Below are 18840 nucleotides of genomic sequence, written 5' to 3' on the forward strand. Positions count from 1 at the left end.
CCGCAGCGGCAGATGCACAAACCAGAACGGCCGGCGCCGGCCGGGGCCATCGCCCGCTGCGGCAGCTCCCCGGGCTCCATCTCGCATCCCGTCTGCGTTCCGCCTCCCTTGAAAGCGCATTCCCCACCTCCGCTAATCCTGTCCTATTTCCGGTACCCAGCGCGAAATTCCACTGCTCTTTTGTTGGTGCACATTTATTGGATACCTCCTTTTTCAGGATATGTCACCATAGTCTTTTTTACTGAAAATTAGTGAAAGCCTAATTAGAGTGAAAGAGTACATCTGGATTTTTTTTTTTCTTGTAGAGGAAAAAATGAACATTACTTGTGTAACTGATGGTAGTTGGAACTGCATATTTGCCAATGTCACAAAATCTAAAGGAAAATGTTATAGTCACCCGTGGTTTCCTTCTTGCCTGGATGCTCCGTTGTCCCGGGCTGAAAAGGGTAGCAGTACAGTACATATAATGTCAAGTTGCGGGAAGAGTGTGGCAGATTGTCATTGATGCATTTTTTTGGTGATGTGTGTGGTTGTTTTGGGGAGTGGGAACTGTTGAGAACACCACAAATAGAATAAAATAATATCCGTGAAGTTATTTGCCCGTTTCTAATTCGAGACATTTTTCTAAAAACAGTTGCAAAGGAAAGATTACATAGTTTTAAAAAAATTTGAAGTATGTTTTTAAATAACTAAATTAATGTTCTTTGAAATTCCACCAAAATGATGAAGTCACCAGATAGCAGCTGATAAAATGTGTCTGAGTCCAGTGCGCCCAGCTCTACAAAAGGCAGAAGAGGAATTTTCAAATTTGCCAGTGCCCAGTAAGAGGACATGAATTTGCCAGTACCAGAGGAAATTCTCTTTACAAATTTTGTCAGAGGTATCCTTGGAAAAGTATTTCATTTGCTTTTACCCTCCAAATTATTTTAATCTATATTTTTAAGAGTTTCCATTCTCAGTTGAGTTTTTCTTGTTCTTCCCCTTCTGTCAGTTTTGAAAGTCTTGCACAAAAACAATCCAGGTGTTGTTACAGCAGTGTGATTAAAACCAGGTCAGGCCTACACTGAAATCCTAGTTCCACCACTCATTAGCTGTATGACCTTGAGCAAGTTACTTAACCTCTCTGATCCCCAATTGTTGGATTTTTTTTTTTTTAAAGAGATAATCATAACACTTAGGCCTTGACTCGTTGGCAGAATTAAATGAGTTAAGACATAAAATGTGCAGCATGTATTTGTCATGTTGTTAGCGCTTCAGAAATATAAATGTAAACATTTTGGTACTTCGTTTATGGAGGTTCTTATACTAGTTAATTTTATTCAAAGCATGGTAGGGAACAAAAGATCCTTTTCGGATAACCTGTGTGAGTTATTTAATAAAACACTAACACTTTTTAAGGTTCAAAACTGGATTAATTATGTTATTTTACACCACTTAAAATGTGCATTTAAAAAATATTCACTGAAGTGAGAGAGAAGTTCCTTTTAAGTTAATAAGTAATGGTAAGTTGCATGATCCTTTTAACTCAGTTTAAGCATTTGATAACACACCTAACCTTGTTTGAATAAACTCAATAACAGAATATAGATAAATAAAATATATATTTCATATGAGTATGTATGTAAATTTATTTCTTTTAAAGAAAAATTTCAGGAAACAAAATGAATAAGCTCATAGTCATAAAACCGCTAGCCAAAGTGTGTCAGTGGTCTGATTTGTAGGAGAGCAGACTCAGGACTCGGGAATTTTTTTTTTTTAAGAGACAGGGTTTCACTCTGTCACTGAGGCTGGAGTGCGGGGAAGGGAACGTAGCTCACTGCGGCCTCAAACTCCTGGGCTCAAGCTGCCCTCCCACCTCAGCTTCCCAAGTAGTTGGGATTACAGGTCCAAGCTGCTGCTCCTAGCTGAAAAGTTTTAATTATATAAAATGTTTAAATAAATTGTTATTCCTTTCTTTTATGAAGAAATATAATTGATATTCTTGTCACTTATTAAATAAGCAACATTTGTTAAATATTTAGCACCTACTGTGAAGATAGCACTGTGCTAGCTGCTATGAATAAACTAGAATAGCATATCACTGTTTTCCTATGGATGAAAACCCAGAAATGTAAAATAAATAGCCATGAATGGGTTGAGATTCCCCCTGCCCCGTTTGGATACTGATGACAGAAATCTTATATGCACTATGTAAGCAGTGCCCTAGGATTAGAACAGAAAGTAACTTGCAATTTTTAAAGGTAGGAGAAATGACTGAAGTTTGGAGTGGTCAGGAGTTTCCCGGGAAGTCTCTTGCCTTTGTGACTTTGTATAACTCCCTCAAACTCTTTGAGCCTGAGCTCCTCATTTATAAAATGGAGGAGTTGAACCTAGCCTCCAAGGTCCTTTCTAGCTTCACCATGCCCTGGTCTGTTGTTTAATGACATGAATCCAAGATGGACAACAAATGGTCGATTTCGCTCCTTCTACAGTAAACAGATCTATCTTCTCAGCAGAAGTAAAATAGTAAAGAAAGAAGACATGTTTGAGGCCTGTTGAGGCCTGTTTGCAGGATGCATTGTATCTAATCAAGGAATTGAGAATGTAGCCCTAAATATTAGGAAGGAGTTGAAAGTTTCTGAGCAGGAACAGAACATGCTGAAAGGAAATTGAGTCAGCAGCATGGTGTACAGGAGAGCTTGGCAGAGAGAAAGAAGGCAAGAAGACCTGTGGGAGGCAGCCAGTAAGGAGGTGAAGAGGGCCTGGACCAAAGGAAGCCAAGAATGACTGAAAGATTTAAAGATGAAACCCAGATTTAAAAGTATCCTCAAGTATTTGTTTATTCTTTTCTTAGCAAATTCTTTTTAGTACAAAGATAAAATATGGCACTCTGAGTCATAAAATTTTCTGAATTTCAGAAGTTGAATGTTTTTCTGAATGTATCAACCTGTTGAAGTCAGTTCCTGTTTGTTATTTTAGGCATATATTCTTGGGCTTTTTTTTTTTTTTTTCTAGAGAAACTATTGAGAGGTGACACCGTGCTGGCAGTCCTCACAGCCCTCGCTCTCGGCACCTCCTCTGCCTGGGCTACCATTTTGGTGGCACTTGACGAGGCCTTCAGCCCACCGCTGCACTGTGGGAGCCCCTTTCTGGGCTGGCCAAGGCTGGAGCCCACTCCCTCAGTTTGCAGGGAGATGTGGAGGGAGAGGCACGAGCGGGAACCAGGGTTGTGTGGGGCGCTTGCAGGCCAGCTGGAGTTCCGGGTGGGCGTGAGCTTGGCGGGCCCCGCACTTGGAGCAGCCAGCCGGCCCTGCTGGCCCCGGGCAATGAGGGACTTAGCACCCGGGCCAGCGGCTGTGGAGGGTATACTGGGTCCCCCAGCAGTGCCAGCCCACCGGCGCTGCGCTCGATTTCTTGCCGAGCCTTAGTTGCCTTCCCGCGGGGCAGGCCTCGGGACTGCAGCCCACCATGCCTGAGCCTTCCCCCACCTCCGTGGGTTCCTGTGCAGCCTGAGCCTCCCCGAAGAGTGCCGCCCCCTGCTCCACGGCGTCCAGTCCCATCGACCACCCAAGGGCTGAGGAGTGCGAGCGCACGGCGCGGGACTGGCAGGCAGCTCCACCTGCAGCCCCAGGTGCGGGATCCACTAGGTGAAGCCAGCTGGGCTCCTGAGTCTGGTGAGGACATGGAGAGTCTTTGTATCTAGTTCAGGGATTGTAAACACACCAATCAGCAGTCTGTATTTAGCTCAAGGTCTGTGAGTGCACCAATCGACACTCTGTATCTAGCTGCTCTGGTGGGGCCTTGGAGAACCTTTATGTCTAGCTCAGGGATTGTAAACACACCAATCGGCACTCTGTATCTAGCTCAAGGTTTGTAAACACAGCAATCAGCACCCTGTGTTTAGCTCAAGGTTTGTGAGTGCACCAGTCGACACTCTGTAGCTAGCTGCTCTGGTGGGGCCTTGGAGAACCTTTATGTCTAGCTCAGGGATTGTAAACACACCAATTGGCACTCTGTATCTAGCTCAAGGTTCGTAAACACACCAATCAGCACCCTGTGTTTAGCTCAAGGTTTGTGAGTGCACCAATCAATACTCTGTATCTAGCTGCTCTGGTGGGGCCTTAGAGAACCTGTGTGTCGAAACTCTGTATCCAACTAATCTGATGGGGACATGGAGAACCTTTGTATCTAGCTCAGGGATTGTAAACGCACCAATCAGTGCCCTGTCAAAACAGGCCACTCGGCTCTACCAATCAGCAGGATGTGGGTGGGGCCAGATAAGAGAATAAAAGCAGGCTGCCCGAGCCAGCATTGGCAACCCGCTTGGGTCCCCTTCCACACTGTGGAAGCTTTGTTCTTTTGCTCTTTGCAATATATCTTGCTACTGCTCACTCTTTGGGTCCACGCTGCTTTTATGAGCTGTAACACTCACCGCGAAGATCTGCAGCTTCACTCCTGAACCCAGCGAGACCACGAGCCCACCAGGAGGAATGAACAACTCCAGACGTGCTGCCTTAAGAGCTGTAACACTCACCGGGAAGGTCTGCAGCTTCACTCCTGAACCAGTGAGACCACGAACCCACCAGAAGGAAGAAACTCCGAACACATCTGAACATCAGAAGGAATAAACTGCAGGCGCGCCACCTTAAGAGCTGTAACACTCAGCATGAGGGTCCGCGGCTTCATTCTTGAAGTCAGTGAGACCAAGAACCCACCAATTCCGGACACATTTTGGCGACCACGAAGGGACTTTCACCTATCACCAAGCGGTGAGACAATCGCCGAGCGGAGAGACTATCGCCTATCGCCAAGTGGTGAGAAAATTGCCTATCGCCAAGCAGTGAGTACCATCGGACCCCTTTCACTTGCTATTCTGTCCTATCTTTCCTTAGAATTTGGGGGCTAAATACCGGGCACCTGTCGGCCAGTTAAAAGCGACTAGCGCGGCCGCCGGACTAAAGACACGGGTGTCAGGCTTTCTGGGAAAGGGCTCTCTAACAACCCCCGACTCTTCAGAGTTGGGACCGTTGGTTTGCCTAGAACCAGCTTCCGCTTTTCCTGTACTTCTGTGCTGAGCCAAGGGTCGACAGAGAGGAAAGCCATGCAGCTCCGGGGTCCCGACAACATGTTGGTTGACCCTGTGGCCATGAGCGGAACTCTCAAAAGCATATCGCCCAAGCGAGACTTGCCCATCTATCCTATCTATCCTGACCCTTGCCCTCTGGGTCCTAATGCCTTCCAGACAAACTTCCTCTTGCCTCTCTTCTCTGAGGTTAGACCCATTTCTAAAAATTGCTACCTGTCTCTGGTGCTTTTCTAGTTTCTCCTATAAGAATGACTGCTAGTATAAACTCCAGGACTCTGTTACCTTCTTTAGGCACCCGGGCTCACCAATCAGAAAGACATAATTTTTGCCCAAAGCCCCGTCATAGTGGGGACTACCTGGAATTTTAGGATTCCTCTTCAGACTAACAGGCCTAACAAAAGCTATTCCTGCAGCTAGGATATGGGGAGCCTCAGAAATTGTATCCTTCCTATTCATATAAGTAAGGACAAAAGGTGTCACTCCTCCAGCCCTGGAGATCCTTTCCCTCCTTCAGGGTATGGCCCTCCACTTCATTTTTGGGGCATAACATCTTTATAGGACAGGGGTAAAGTCCTAATATTAACAGGAGAATGCTTAGGATTCTAACAGGTTTTTGAGAATGCGTCGGTAAGGGCCACTAAATCCGATTTTTCTTGGTCGGTCCTCCTTGTGGTCTAGGAGGACAGGCAAGAGTGCAGGTTTTCGAGAATGCGTCGGTAAGGACCACTAAATCCGACCTTCCTCGGTCCTCCATGTGGTCTGGGAGGAAATCTAGTGTTTCTGCTGCTGCGTCGGTGAGCGCAACTATTCCGATCAGCAGGGTCCAGGGATCGTTGTGGGTTCTTGGTCAGGGAGAGAAACAAAACAAACCAAAACCGCGGGCGGTTTTGTCTTTCAGATGAGAAACACTCAGGCATCAACAGGCTCACCCTTGAAATGCATCCTAAGCCATTGGGACCAATTTGACCCACAAACCCTGAAAAAGAGGTGGCTCATTTTTTTCTGCACTACGGCTTGGCCCCAATATTCTCTTTCTGATGGGGAAAAATGGCCATCTGAGGGAAGTACAAATTACAATACTATCCTGCAGCTTGATCTTTTCTGTAAGAGGAAAGGCAAATGGAGTGAAATACCTTACGTCCAAGCTTTGTTTTCATTGAGGGAGAATACACAACTATGCAAAGCTTGCAATTTACATCCCACAGGAGGACCCCTCAGCTTACCCCCATATCCCAGCCTCCCTATAGCCCCCCTTCCTATTGATGATACTCCTCCTCTAATCTCTCCTGCCCAGAAGGGAATAAGCAAAGAAATCTCCAAAGGTCCACAAAAACCCCCGGGCTATCGGTTATGTCCCCTTCAAGCTGTAGGGGGAGGGGAATTTGACCCAACCTGGGTACATGTCCCCTTCTCCCTCTCTGATTTAAAGCAGATCAAGGCAGACCTGGGGAAGGTTTCAGATGATGCTGATAGGTACATAGATGTCCTACAGGGTCTAGGGCAAACCTTTGACCTCACTTGGAGAGATGTCATGCTACTGTTAGATCAAACCCTGGCCTTTAATGAAAAGAATGCGGCTTTAGCTGCAGCCTGAGAGTTTGGAGATATCTGGTATCTCAGTCAAGTAAATGATAGGATGACAGCCAAAGAAAGGGACAAATTCCCTACTGGTCAGCAAGCCATCCCCAGTATGGATCCCCACTGGGACCTTGACTCAGATCATGGGGACTGGAGTCGTAAACATCTGTTGACCTGTGTTCTAGAAGGACTAAGGAGAATTAGAAAAAAGCCCATGAATTATTCAGTGATGTCCACCATAACTCAGGGAAAGGAACAAAATCCTTCTGCCTTCCTCGAGCGGCTACGAGAGGCCTTAAGAAAATATACTCCCCTGTCACCCGAATCACTCGAGGGTCAATTGATTCTAAAAGATAAGTTTATTACCCAATCAGCTGCAGATATCAGGAGAAAGCTCCAAAAGCAAGCCCTGGGCCCTGAACAAAATCTAGAGACATTATTAAACCTGGCAACCTCGGCGTTCTATAATAGGGACCAAGAGGAACAGACCCAAAAGGAAAAGCGAGATCAGAGAAAGGCTGCAGCCTTAGTCATGGCCCTCAGACAAAGAAACCTTGGTGGTTAAGAGAGTACAGAAAATGAAGCAGGCCAGTCACCTGGTAGAGCTTATTATCAGTGTGGTTTACTAGGACACTTTAAAAAAGATTGTCCAGTGAGAAACAAGCTGCCCCCTCGTCCGTGTCCACTATGCCAAGGCAATCATTGGAAGGTGCACTGCCCCAGAGGATGAAGGTTCCCTGGGGCAGAAACCCCCAACCAGATGATCCAACAACAGGACTGAGGGTGCCCGGGGCAGGTGCCAGCTCATGTCATCACCCTCACTGAGCCCCGGGTATGTTTAACTATTGAGGGCCAGGAAATTGACTTCCTCCTGGACACTGGCGCAGCCTTCTCAGTGTTAATCTCCTGTCCTGGACGACTGTCCTCAAGGTCCGTTACCATCCGAGGAATCCTGGGACAGCCTGTAACCAGGTATTTCTCCCACCTCCTCAGTTGTAATTGGGAAACTTTGCTCTTTTCACATGCCTTTCTTGTTATGCCTGAAGGTCCCACATCCTTATTAGGGAGGGATATACTAGCCAAGGCTGGAGCTATTATCTACATGAATATGGGGAACAAGTTACCCATTTGTTGTCCCCTACTTGAGGAGGGAATCAACCCTGAAGTCTGGGCATTGGAAGGACAATTTGGAAGGGCAAAAAATGCCCACCCAGCCATGCAATGCAAAAACACAAAGAGGTAGGACTCTTACACTGACAAAGCCATGAAAATGGGAAGGAGAGGGGAGAACAGCAGCATAAGCGGCTGGCAGAGGTAGGGAAAGACCAGCAAGAAGGAAAGAGAGAAAGAGAAAGTCAGAGAATGAGACAGAGAGACAGAAAGTCAAAGAGGGAGTCAGAAACAGAGACAAAGAAAAGGAGTCAGAAAAAGAGGGACAGACACAAAAAGTCAAAGAGAGAGTTAAAAAGAGAGGAAGAGACAAAGAAGAAGTCGAAAGAGATGGAAGTAGTAAAGAAAAAACAGTGTACCCTATTCCTTTAAAAGCCAGGGTAAATGTCTATCTACCCAGCCAAGGCATATTCTACTTATGTGGATCTTCAATCCATATCTGCCTCTCAGACAGTTTGCAAGAAATAACGAAATATATCCTTACTTTACAATCTCAAATAGACTCTTTGGCAGCAGTGACTCTCCAAAACCGCCAAGTCCTAGACCTCCTCACTGCTGAGAAAGGAGGACTCTGCACCTTCTTAGGAGAAGAGTGTTGTTTTTACACTAACCAGTCGGGGATAGTACGAGATGCTGCCCCGCGTTTACAGGAAAAGGCTTCTGAAATCAGACAACGCCTTTCAAATTCTTATACCAACCTCTGGAGTTGGGCAACATGGCTTGTCCCCTTTCTAGGTCCTGTGGCAGCCATCTTGCTATTACTTGCCCTTGGGCCCTGTATTTTTAACCTTCTTGTCAAATTTGTTTCCTCTAGAATCGAGGCCATCAAGCTACAGATGGTCTTACAAATGGAACCCCAAATGAGTTCAACTAACAACTTCTACCGAGGACCCCTGGACCGACCCGCTGGCACTTCCCCTGGCCTAGAGAGTTCCCCTCTGAAGGACACCACAACTGCAGGGCCCCTTCTTCACCCCTATCCAGCAGGAAGTAGCTAGAGCGGTCATCGGCCAAATTCCCAACAGCAGTTGGGGTGTCCTGTTTAGAGGGGGGATTGAGAGGTGATACCGTGCTGGCAGTCCTCACAGCCCTCGCTCGCTCTCGGCACCTCCTCTGCCTGGGCTACCATTTGGTGGCACTTGAGGACTTCAGCCCACTGCTGCACTGTGGGAGCCCCTTTCTGGGCTGGCCAAGGCTGGAGCCCACTCCCTCGGCTTGCAGGGAGGTGTGGAGGGAGAGGCGCGAGCGGGAACCGGGGTTGTGTGCGGTGCTTGCGGGCCAGCTGGAGTTCCGGGTGGGCGTGAGCTTGGCGGGCCCCACACTTGGAGCAGCCAGCCGGCCCTGCTGGCCCCGGGCAATGAGGGACTTAGCACCCGGGCCAGCAGCTGTGGAGGGTATACTGGGTCCCCCAGCAGTGCCAGCCCACCGGCGCTGCGCTCGATTTCTCGCGGAGCCTTAGCTGCCTTCCCGCGGGGCAGGCCTCGAGACTGCAGCCCACCATGCCTGAGCCTTCCCCCACCTCCGTGGGTTCCTGTGCAGCCTGAGCCTCCCCGAGGAGCGCCGCCCCCTGCTCCACGGCGTCCAGTCCCATCGACCACCCAAGGGCTGAGGAGTGCGAGCGCACAGCGCGGGACTGGCAGGCAGCTCCACCTGCAGCCCCAGGTGCGGGATCCACTAGGTGAAGCCAGCTGGGCTCCTGAGTCTGGTGAGGACGTGGAGAGTCTTTATATCTAGCTCAGGGATTGTAAACACACCAGTCGGCACTCTGTATTTAGCTCAAGGTCTGTGAGTGCACCAGTCGACACTCTGTATCTAGCTGCTCTGGTGGGGCCTTGGAGAACCTTTATGTCTAGCTCAGGGATTGTAAACACACCAATCGGCACTCTGTATCTAGCTCAAGGTTTGTAAACACAGCAATCAGCACCCTGTGTTTAGCTCAAGGTTTGTGAGTGCACCAATCGACACTCTGTAGCTAGCTGCTCTGATGGGGCCTTGGAGAACATTTATGTCTAGCTCAGAGATTATAAACACACCAATTGGCACTCTGTATCTAGCTCAAGGTTCGTAAACACACCAATCAGCACCCTGTGTTTAGCTCAAGGTTTGTGAATGCACCAATCGACACTCTGTAGCTAGCTGCTCTGGTGGGGCCTTGGAGAACCTTTATGTCTAGCTCAGGGATTGTAAATACACCAATCGGCACTCTGTATCTAGCTCAAGGTTTGTAAACACACCAGTCAGCACCCTGTGTTTAGCTCAAGGTTTGTGAGTGCACCAATCGATACTCTGTATCTAGCTGCTCTGGTGGGGCCTTAGAGAACCTGTGTGTCAAAACTCTGTATCCAACTAATCTGATGGGGATATGGAGAACCTTTGTATCTAGCTCAGGGATTGTAAACGCACCAATCAGCGCCCTGTCAAAACAGGCCACTAGGCTCTACCAATCAGCAGGATGTGGGTGGGGCCAGATAAGAGAATAAAAGCAGGCTGCCCGAGCCAGCATTGGCAACCTGCTCGGGTCCCCTTCCACACTGTGGAAGCTTTGTTCTTTCGCTCTTTGCAATAAATCTTGCTACTGCTCACTCTTTGGGTCCACGCTGCTTTTATGAGCTGTAACACTCACCGCGAAGATCTGCAGCTTCACTCCTGAACCCAGTGAGACCACGAGCCCACCAGGAGGAATGAACAACTCCAGACGTGCTGCCTTAAGAGCTGTAACACTCACCGCAAAGGTCTGCAGCTTCACTCCTGAGCCAGCGAGACTACGAACCCACCAGAAGGAAGAAACTCCGAACGCATCTGAACATCAGAAGGAACAAACTGCAGACGCGCCACCTTAAGAGCTGTAACACTCACCGCGAGGGTCCGCGGCTTCATTCTTGAAGTCAGTGAGACCAAGAACCCACCAATTCCGGACACACTATGAAGTACTAGCTGTACAAGTCAGGGTGGGCTAAGCTGCTAAAACAGATACCTCCCTCCCCTTCAATACCCTGAAGAACAAGAAGTTAATTTTTTGCTCATGTAACATTTCAGAGAGGGTATTCCAGGTTAGCAGCAGCTTTCCCCCATGTGGTTATTACAGGATCCAGGCTTCTTCCCTGCTGGCTCTCCCAGGGCCCTGTCATTGCCTCTGTGGTTTAGGTTCTGGTGGAGAGTGTGAAGGAGGCTTGTCACTGCTGTTTACTTAAAGGCCTTATCCTAGAAATGGCCCACATCACTTTCACTCATGACCCACTGGCCAAGTTCTTAATCATTTAGCCAAGGATACCTACAAGGGAGGCTGGAAAATGTAATGTAGCCATGTGCCCAGGAGGGAAAAAAAATGAATTTCAGCAGATGGCTAGTGATGGCCTCATTAGTGCTCAGGCTCAAATGAAATAATAAGTCGACTCTTATTTCTCCTAAAATAATTGGATCTTGACATTGAAATTGGTGTGCTGATTGTATTTAATAAGTGACCTCCAATGCAATTATTTCATTTTGCCATACTTTATGTAATTTTTATTTTTTCTGCCTTACCTTTCGATGTTTAAAGGGAAGCATAATTAGTTATTGAAAAGGTTATTGAGACTTAAAAAAAGATTTGAACTTGGCTTGGTTGATGCTACCACACAGAAACCGCAAACATCCAACTCAACGCTCTTAGTTGCTGCTCATGATAGTCTATGCACAGTGACTGATGAATTTAGCCTGTCTTGAGGCTTCAAAACTTAGTCTTATGTCATCACCAGCAGAGCATTATCCTAAATTACAGGTTTTCAATGCGGGGGGAGGGGCAGTTTTGCCCCTCAGGGGACATTTGGCAATCTCTGGAGACATTTTTGGTTGTCATACCTGGGGGGATGCCCCTGGCATCTCCTGGGTTGAGGTTAAGGATGCTACTAATCTACAGTGCACAGTACAGCCCCCCCACATACACACACTACAAAGCATTCTCCCACCCAAATTGCCAGGAGTGAGAACTTTGAGAAACCCTGCCCTAGACTGTTAAATTCAAAAAGAAATAATGGTTTATTGCTCACAGTGTGCCAGGCACTGTGTTAAACTCCCTATATTCATAGTTTCGTTTTTATCCTCACAACAACCTGTGAAGAAAGAACTCTCGTCCATCACCACTTTACTGTTGAGGGCACTAAGCCTTCTAGTGGTTAAATGACTTGCCCAGGGCCACAACTATTAGATGTTGCAGTCAGGATTTAATTCCAGGCACTTTGTGTTCAAAGTGTTTCTCATCCACTATGCTATATGCCAGTAATGCCCAAACCTAACTTTAGCCAGCAATTGTCTGCATCTCTTTAGTTTATGAACATTTATTTATTAGGACATGCAGGATAAATCGTACCAACACAGTCCGTGTATCCAGAATTCTAATTGACCTAGGCAGTGGGAGAGCCTGCCTCTCTATTTTTTTTTAAATTGGTGTGAACTATACATAACATAAAATTGGCCATCTTAACCATTTTAAGTATATAATTGAGTGACATTAAGTAGATTTATTATATTATGTAAATGGACTTAACACGATTTATTTCCAGAACTTTTTTATCATCCCAAACAGAAACTCTGTACTCATTAAACAATAACTCCCTGTTTCCCCATTCCCCCTTGCCCCAGACACTAGTAACCTCCGTTCTACTTTCCCTCTCTGTGAGTCTCCCTGTTCTAGCTACCTGATGTAAGTGAAATCAGACCATGTTTGATCTTTTGTGTCTGGCTTATTCACTTAGCATAGTATTTTCAAGGTTTATCCATGCGTGCAAATTCCCTTCCTTTTAATGACTAAATAGTATTTCATTGTGTGTGTACATGTGCACACACAATGAAATACTATTTAGTCATAAAAAGGAAGTTTGTACACATATATACACACACACCAAATTTTGTTTATCCATTCATCAGTTCATGGGCATTTGCGGTTTTTTTCCACCTTTTGACTGTTATGACTTTCCCTTTATTTTTAATCTGAACTTTACTCCATCACTTCCTCACTTTCCTTTTTTATTCACACCATAATTTTGAACAAGCAGACTTTGTATTTTCATTACTCTGGGGATTTTTTTTGAGGGAGGCTTGCTACCCTTTGGGGTTGTGATAAGGTTGTGCCAGTAACAGAATTCATGCAGTCAAAAACATTCATGGGACTTTCTTTTGTGATAGGTACTAGGGATGCAGAGATAAATAATACAAGGTCTCGACCTTCAAGGAGCTCAGGGTTTAGTAGGGAAAACAGAGGTATAAGTAAGTCATTGCAATGCCAGGTCCCAGATATGGGAGGATTCCAACAAAGAGAGGATAAGGCCAGGCACAGCAGCTCATGCCTATAGTCCCAACACTTTGGGAAGCTGAGATGGGAGGATCACTTAAGCCCAGCAGTTCAAGGCTACCCTGGGCAACATAGTGAGTGGCAAAAAATACAAAAATTAGCCAGGCAGGGTGGCACGTGCCTGTAGTCCCAGTTATTTGGGAGTTTGAGGTGGGAGAATCACCTGAGCCTGGGAGATTGAGGCTGCAGTGAGCTGTGATCATGCCGCTGCACTCCAGCCTGGGTGACAGAGTGAGAGCCTGTATCTTAAAAAAAAAAAAAAAGAAAAGAAAGGATCAGATTTACCTGGAGAGGTCAGAGAAGGTTTCCAGAGGGAGTAAAACTTGAGCTTCATTTTGAAGAATGAGGGGGGAATACAAGGAGGGAAAAATAACAGGAACGAGACCTGTTCCTGTTACAGCAAACCTATAACTCCCACCATGGAATGGGCACATTTTCCTGTAGACAGTTGGAGCCAGTGTGGGCTTCAAACCTAGGGGGCTGATATGATCACTTGTCAATCTGAAGATGACTCTTGGAACAATGTAGAGGATAGGGTGAGGTGGGTAGGCTGGTGGCTGACAGACTAGGTCAGGAGAGGGCTGACCAAGAGGAGGAGGGGTGACAAGGGCTGTAACCAAGGCATATGAGCTGGGATGGAAAGAAGCTAGATAGAAGGGAAACAAAAACCATCAGAACTGTGGAACCAACTCCATGGGAGGGATAAGAAGAATGCCTATTCTAGGGTGAAACCCAAATATCTGGCATGGTACCATTAACCCAAACAGAAAGAGTAGATTTCCAGAGAAAGAAAAACAAATTTTGGGGTAGGTGAGTGTGAGCTGTCTAGAGAATATGCAGGTAGAACTACATGTTAACTGTAACATATACTTGTCTGCACCTCAGGAGATGGCTGATTAAGAATTCAGGATTCAGGCCAGGCACAGTGGTATGTGCCTTTAATCCCAGCTGCTTAAGAGACTGAGGCGGGAGGATTGCTTGAGCCTGGGAATCCGAGATCAGCCTGGGCAACATAGCAAGACACTGTCTCAAAAAAAAAAAAAAAATTCAAGATTCTGGAGTCAATATTACTTAAGGTGGCAACTGTCTATTCTATAGAAAATGGACAAATATAGATAAAAAGCCACTTCCCTTTCTAAAAGTGTCCCTGCAATTCAAATGAATACTAGGAAGGATTGTGTTCATTCTTCTAACAAGACTCACATGTGTCTGAGCACAAAAAGAGGATTCTTTTATGATACAAATGCACTGAGAATTTGGTCAGGCTATCACAATGAACTGATAGTTCATATGGATTTGAGTCTTTATACCACTCTGAAATCTGGACCAACTGGGCCTCCTAAGGCCATTTTGCAGATCTGGGCTTGTTTCTGAAGCTACAGACAGGCCTCTTCCAAGCACTCTAAGTGCTCCACAAATAATATTTCTGATTCCCAGAACAACCCCACAAAAAGGTACTCTTACTCCATTTTTAGGTGAGGAAGTGGAGGCTCATGATGTCAGGTAAGCTTTCTGAGCTCCCAAGTGGTTAAGCCCTCAGTTTAATATCATTTGACTCCAAAGCCCTATGTTGCACCATGCCTTGATAATAGGCCATATGGGTTTCATGTATTTCAGATGGGAAAGGTTAGTGTGAGGTGAAAGATCCACAATTAACCTTTTAACCATGGAACTGAAATATTTACAGATGAAGTGATACAATAGCAGGAATTAATTCCAAAATAATTGGGGTGGTACTGGTCCATGGCCTGTTAGGAACTGGGCGGCAGAGCAGGAGGTGAGCAGCAGGCTAGTGAGCATTACTACCTCCTGTCATATCAGCAGTGGCATCAGATGGGTGAGGATGTAAATGAACTGGGATTGGCATTGAGTTGATATTGTTGGATCTAGGTGATAGATTCGTTATTATAATATTCTCTCTTTGTGATATTTCTGATATTTTCTAAAATAAAAAGTTATAGTTATTTATTTAGACGGAGTTTCACTCTTTTGCCCAGGCTGGAGTGCAGTGGTGTGATCTCGGCTCACCGCAGCCTCTGCCTCCCAGGTTCAAGCGATTCTCCTGCCTCAGCCTCCCGAGTAGCTCACCACCACACCCAGCTAACTTTTGTATTTTTAGTAGAGACGAGGTTTCACCATGTTGGATAGGCTGGTCTCAAACTCCTGACCTCAAGTGATCCACCCACCTCGGCCTCCCAGAGTGCTGGGATTATAGGCGTGAGCCAGTGTGCCCAGCCAATAAAAAGTTTTTGAAAGGATTTAGATAAAATAGTTGGGGAAATGGCATTTTTATTCAAAGCCAACTATTTATGTTTGGAATATCTTTTGTGCTTAGAGTTCTCCATTACAGAGTTCCCCAGTGTTCCTATTAATAAGTAACATTGAGCAGAGGAATGCACTGTTTAGATCAGCAGTCCCCAACCTTTTTGGCACCAGGGACTGGTTTCATGGAAGACAATTTTTCCACAGACCTTGGGTGGGAAGTGTTTGGGGATGAAACTGTTCCACCTCAGATCATCAGGCATTAGTGAGATTCTCATAAGGAGCGGGCAATCTAGATTCTTCACATGCGCAGTTCACAATAGGGTTCTCACTCCTGTGAGAATCTAATGCCACCGCTGATCTGACAGGAGGCGGAGCTCGGGCCGTAATGCTCGCTTGCCTTCGGCTCACCTCCTGCTGTGGGGCCCTGTTCCTAACAGGCCATGGACCAGTACCCATCTGCAGCCTGGGGACTGGGGACCCTGCTTTAGATGATGTACTCTGGCTTTGCATTCTGGCATTAGCTAAGCACCCTTTTAAAGGAAATTGGGTCTATACTGTCATTCCGTGTTCTCCCTAACACCTGGAAACATTGAATACCTGCAATGCTGGGAAGCTAACTCCCACCACAACTAGAACAGCTATGGGAAAGACAACAGTTGATTTTGAAGAGTGTCACCAATTTGCACATGATTCCATCCTTAACCATTCTTATCCTATCAGCTCTGCCAAACATGGAGAATAGTTGGCTGCAGAACAGCTATTTTTCCTACTTGTAGATGCAACTATTTCTCACCCACCAGGATGTAAAAGGTCCCTGTACCCTAAGATTGGTCCTACATACACACCCAATGGGAAAATGGGATGAAAAATTTAAAGCAGTAAATATTTGAGGAAGTAGATAGAGTAATTTAGAAAAAGAAAATACACAGGGCCAAGCACAGTGGCTCACATCTGTAATCCCAGCAGTTTGAGAGGCCAAGGCGAGAGGATTGCTTGAGCTCAGGAGTTTGAGGCCAGCCTAGGCAATGTAGTGAGACCCCACCTCTACAAAAAATTAAAAACTTAGTTGGGCTTGGTAGTATGTACCTGTAGTTTAAGAAACTTGGGAGGCGGGTGGTCAAGGCTGCAGTGGGCCATGATTGCGCCAGAGTACTCCAGCCTGGGTGATAGAGTGAGACTCAGTCTCAAAAAAAAAAAAAGACAGACGAAAAGGAAGAAAATATATGGATGTATATCATATAAAAATATAAATAAGGGAGGCCTAGTGCAGTGGCATGCCTGTAATCCCAGCACTTTGGGAGGCTGAAGCAGGAGGATCACTTGAGGCCGAGAATTCGAGACCAGCCTGGGCAACATATTGAGACCTCATCTCTGCAAAAAATCAAAAAATGAGGCAGAAGGATGGCTTGAGCCCAGGAGATCAAGGCTTCAGTGAGCTGTGATCACACCACTACACTCCAGGGTGGGTAACAGAGAGAGACCCTGCCTCAAGATAAATAAATTCATACATACATACATACGTACATACATACATACATACATACATAAGAGGACTTCTTTCTTTCCATTTGAAATGTTTCATTCAAAGGCTAGAATTAAATTGCCGTAGGCCATCACAAGTTTAGCTTGAATATTATTATTTTTTCAAGATGGAGTCTCACTCTGTCACCCAGGCTGGAGTGCAGTGGTGTGATTTTGGCTCACTGCAACCTCTGTCTCCCGGGTTCAAGCGATTCTTCTGCCTCAGCCTCCCATGTAGCTGGGATTACAGGCACCCACCAACACACCTGGCTAAGTTTTGTATTTTTAGTAGAGACGGGGTTTCCCCATGTTGGCCAGACTGGTCTTGAACTCCTGACCTCAAGTGACCTACCCGCCTCAGCCTCCCAAAGTGCTGGGATTATAGGCATGAGCCACTGCACCCAGCCTAGCTTGAAGAAAATTTGATAGGAGTTTGTTTTTTCTATTTATTGGCCAAGCAATACCATGTATAAATATTAAGAATCATAGCTGTTCCTTAGTGCCTAGTTGTTTATAAACCATGGGAAAGAATGAAATCATTGACCAAATGAGACAGGGTAACCATCTTCCCTGGGAGTAAAGAGACTAGCAGTCTCTATTGACATATATTTTAGGCCTATCCTCCAAAAGAAATTTACCCAAAGAAGTGATGTATTTGTGTCCAGGGCTACCGAGCCTAATCTTTGGCTGCCTCTGTGTTATTCTAAGTTGTAATTTTCCATGTCATCTAAATTTGTAATAATTCTTTAATATAATAGTGTTTCAGTGAAGAAACATTCTGCTTGCTGCATTTCTTCTGAGTGAGTAATTCCCTGACAACTACCAGATCTTGGCAGAAGCAAAGTTGGTCATAAGTTATGCTCCACTCTCAGTGTTGGTGAAATGTATGATGCGTAACACAGTGTTTTTGAATTCAGTGCTGATTTTCCTAAAGGACATTTGGAAGGAAAAAAGAAAAGGAAAGGAAATACCCAAATTCAGGAATAGAACTTACATATTATTTTAAGACTTAAAAAATACATGAACACTAATGATGAACTCATTTCTTCAAAGTAAAAGGCCTTATGCTATTTTTTCCCATTTCCCTGTGTGGCTTGATTGTGGCAAAGGTGGCTGTGTGAGTTTCCATTATTGAAGGAGTTAAGGTCTGTGGAATGAAAGCATGAGACAACATGCAAGGACCAGGTTGGTTTCCATTTAACAGCCAACCTAATCTAACTGAAAAGATTGAGAGGTTTGTCTTTTTTGGAAAGTGTTAAGGTTCTTCCAAGTAACCAGCAATGTGACTTTACCACACTGTTCATTAACGGGGGTTTGGATGGCCACCATGTCTGCTGCTGGCTGAGTCCAAAACTGCAGTCACTCTCTCCAGCAAGCTCATGGAGGGTTACGTCATCTTCACTCAGCCAGCCCAACGCTTTTTCCATCTGCTAAAATGTAGAACATGGTTGCTGATTCTACTCTTTCTACAAAGAGAGAGAGGGAACATAGATGAGTTGCTGCTTTTAAAGATTATATGTTAATTGCCGTTTTAAAAATCTGCTAAGCTAAGCATGCTTAGTGTAATCAGTCACCATGGAGTTTTTTAATAGGACAGCTTCTGCTCTTACAGAGCAGAGTTTTTATGCCAGTAGGTTAGAAGTGTAACATGTTTGTATATTGAAGTGATTCTCCAACAAGGACTTCTTTTCATCAGGGGTGACCTAAAAGTTATTACTTGAAATATAATTACATCATGTTCTTAACTGGGTTTAGTAGTAGGATAATTACAGATTGTATCCACCTCAAATAGGAAGAACTGATAAGTTTTGCACAATTATTTAATTCCTCTGTTAGGCCTTCCTTATTTCCTGTTCTCTTTTTAAAATTTGACTAAGATATTGCTAATGGGCTTGGGAACCTATAAAATGATCAG

General features: G+C 45.4%; 1 protein-coding gene and 1 long non-coding RNA gene across 4 annotated transcripts in view; both read left to right on the top strand.

The window, feature by feature from the left end:
- PKD2 (polycystin 2, transient receptor potential cation channel) overlaps nt 1–18840 on the top strand; it is a 77742-nt gene that overhangs the window by 727 nt on the left and 58175 nt on the right. The window lies entirely within an intron of this gene.
- Nucleotides 5–13411, top strand: LOC134739445 (uncharacterized). Its single transcript, XR_010126082.1, has 2 exons — nt 5–4819; nt 8628–13411. It is a non-coding gene; the product is annotated as an uncharacterized LOC134739445 (long non-coding RNA).

Source organism: Pongo pygmaeus, chromosome 3, assembly GCF_028885625.2.
Source record: "Pongo pygmaeus isolate AG05252 chromosome 3, NHGRI_mPonPyg2-v2.0_pri, whole genome shotgun sequence".
NCBI lineage: Eukaryota > Metazoa > Chordata > Mammalia > Primates > Hominidae > Pongo > Pongo pygmaeus.